Consider the following 3,444-nt stretch of genomic DNA (forward strand, 5'->3'; position numbering starts at 1 on the left):
GGTAAAGTATCTTTAAACCAATTTCTTTTCTTTTCCATTCATTGATGTTCAGGATATCTGCCTTTGTTATCTATCGATATTTTGAAATGTGTGTTGGCTGAAAGTGAGGACAACATCGTTATTAAGTATTTCATACTTATCGATTGAAATTTAATACTTTAACAATTCATATGACTATGTCTAAATTGCCCTCACTATCCCAGGCTGAAAAGGATGGCAGGATAGTGTTCATGTTTGGGCCAAATTGCACGATTCTTGGTAAGAGTATTGTTTAGCACTAAATTCATGTTCTACACGCTAAACTTTTTCTTAACCCTCAAATGGCTCTGAGGGCTGGAACATTTTTGTTGTGAGGGCACTTCGTACCCATTGGACAAGTGAGGTTTTAAAGAAGGCAATGTTTAAAAATTAATTAAGAAATTCACATTCCTGTTTAAAAAATGGCGAAGACATTGTTAGAAAGCTAAGAGATGGAGCTTTTACGTCACAGTATGTAACTTTCCAATACCTTAAAATTGACTGTAACCTTATGTTTCAAACTTCCAAGGAAACGACTCCATGAGATAGAAAATTAAATTTATAAAAAATTAACAATTCATTTTTCTCAAAATATTTTTTTACCATAACAAAGACACAAGAGTATTGCATGGTATAGCGAGATAACCCTACTAAACCCCACATTCTTCCAGAGTAATAAGAAAATGAGAAATAAGAAAATGTGTCAACTCCTGACCACTTTGTGGGTATGCTGGTGCTCAAGAGCGATTGTGCCACAGCCCCTCCAGTGCTCACAAACTTCTTGGTTCTCTCCATTGGATCAACGGCTGGCAGAGAGTCGAGTGTGAGAGGTGCTGCCTTGTGTTGTTCTCTTCAGTGCTTCCTCTGCACGTTCCGCGCCTTAGGTTTCTTCGGCAAGATTTACCTCAGTGGCACACTTTCATCGCTTATCTTCGTTCGGATCATGTGCTCACTGAGGCGCTTGTTTGAGTCGATGTCTGCTTTGAAGACGGTTCGCAATGTCACCTTCTCAGAGTCCGACAAGGTGATTTTGCCAGTTTCTCCTGTGCCCCTGGTGATATTGGTCAGGACGCCACTTCCCTGGTCATCTCCCTGGTCATGGCTCTCCTCCTCTCTACGTCTCTTGCTGAAGTAATCTGTGACCAAAGAGTCGTCACAGCAAAAAGACCACCCGCGCTGCCAGGGGTGACTTGTGCGATTACTACCATGCCTTCTGCTCTTGTCTTGGTACATGTCGTACGTTTTAGTGGCGATTAATTTTGGGATGCTCGTGTGGGCAATTCTCTCATTCTGCAGAATGCCACTCTTGGCCCAAAATTCTTTCAGATGTCGGCCAATCATTCCTTCCATGAAGCACATTCCATCGTCTTTGACAAACAACATATTTTCACCCTCCACGGCAATAAATGTTCGTATCTTGTTGGCATAAATGTCCATCTTTTTCTGGAGTTCACTGTCCATGCCTAAGATCTCTTGTGCTTAGGGATAACCATGACCTTTGTGACCTTTGTGCAGCTTCATCGATTAACGCTAGGGCGCCTTCAGCAATGTCAACTCTGCTGGCTAAGGCTGGGGTTAACTGATGGTTATGAAATTTTTTGGCCAAGACAGAGATATAATCTGGACAACGTTTTGCTGTTTGTTCTAGAGTACCTAGTTATACACTACGTGTAGTGGCAAACAACAGGCCTTGAGGGCACGCAGACTAACAACTGGCATTATACTGAATCGTATCAATTCGCTTCCAAGACCGACTTCGCTGGCCTCTATCTCTCCTCTATCTCTCCCGATAGTACTTGTCGCAATTCCGCTTCGATAATAATAGAAATGACAGGCCTGCACAGCTCACTGCATTATGTGGTGTACATTTTTATGAACGCTGCCTTTATATTTTTGCCCCAACGAGCCTTTTTTTTAAGAGATTGTCCTTTCTTGTAGGATATAATTGACGGATTTTTGAATATGTTTTTCAGCAAATGCTAATTTTGTATAAACTGCCAGTTTTGCATCAACATATTTTTAAGGTTCAGACCGATAGGTGGTACGTTGTAACAAGAGGCAAGATTTGTCTGCAATTTTTTTTCTTTTGCTGTAGAGCTGGCTGTCTTTCGGCGAAGTTGACTTCTGATAACGTCCGGAAACGGCATACCTTTGTCAGCGCGCACATGTTCTGCGCAGCTAGCTGGAGATACTCAGACTCCTATAGTAATAAAGGTATGTTTAAACTATTGCGACGAGAGCAGAAGTTTTTGGATTCCAATAGCACTTGCTAACGACTGCATAGCACAAAAATACTAATGAAAAATAATGAAATAATAAATGAAAACAACTTACAAAGGATCCGTTCTTGTACTCTTGTGAAAGTGCTGGCAGAAATTGCTGAAGATTGATGCTGAAGATGAACCTTGCCGATGAAGAATGATTTCACCTCGGCGACAAACCTTTGGAAAGGCGTTGTTAGTTGGTTTAATCCCAGTGCATAAGGATTCTTTCGTTTCGAAGCAGATTTCACAACAGCTGTTGAGGCTGAAATATCGACGGCAAGCGCGCCTTGTTCCAGCTCCTTAGAATTAACACGATCACTGTGGTTCGTGCTCATACTCATGCGGCCTCATTAACGAGAAGGCGTGGCTCTTCCTCATCAGAAATCTGGTCATTCGATTCTTCGTCTGAACTGTGGTAGGGAAGTAGAAGACACGAGGTAGGCGATTTGGTGGCCATAGCTGAGTCAAAGTTAATTACTATTGAACTCGTAGAATCCTGGAAAAAGAGATTTTTTCCTCAGTTTTAACAAAGACTTCTCTTTACCAGTAGGTTGAAATCAGCTTTGAGAAACATTTTTATTGAGCAAGATAAAAACCTTGGCTAATAAGATGCATGAACTGCATGATAGACTGTTTTAACCAAAACAGAAACAATTCTCTCAACTGCGGAGGAAACTTTTTATAACATTTTGGAACAGATCAGTGTAACAATTCCCGCCGTTTAATACAGATCTAGCCCCAGCAACCTTCTCTGTAAACTGTTATTAGGGAGTTTAAGAAGCTTCCAGGGCGACAGCAAAATTTAAAACGTGCGTTTTAAATTTTGGTACAACAAATGCACCTTCTCAACCAAACAAGAATGTGAAAAAACCAAACTCAAAGTTTGGTAGGTAAACTCTGGGATGTAGCAAAATATGTCATGTTTAATCAGTTTGTCTTGACTCCGTTGTTGTGTTTTGAGAACATTATAATTATTTTAGGCCAAAACTATAATAAATGAGCCTAAGGTTACAGTTACTGTACAGTTAATGAATTAAATAACATATTTTTTAACGTAGAAATGTCTGCTTTAATTAGTCTTTGCATCAGTAAAACATGTATCCAACTGTCCGTAACATTTATCTTGAGAGCCCGCTTAATCTACGGACACCCAGATAATATG

This window comes from Pavona decussata, unplaced genomic scaffold, assembly GCF_977016875.1.
Source record: "Pavona decussata unplaced genomic scaffold, jaPavDecu1.1 SCAFFOLD_214, whole genome shotgun sequence".
NCBI lineage: Eukaryota > Metazoa > Cnidaria > Anthozoa > Scleractinia > Agariciidae > Pavona > Pavona decussata.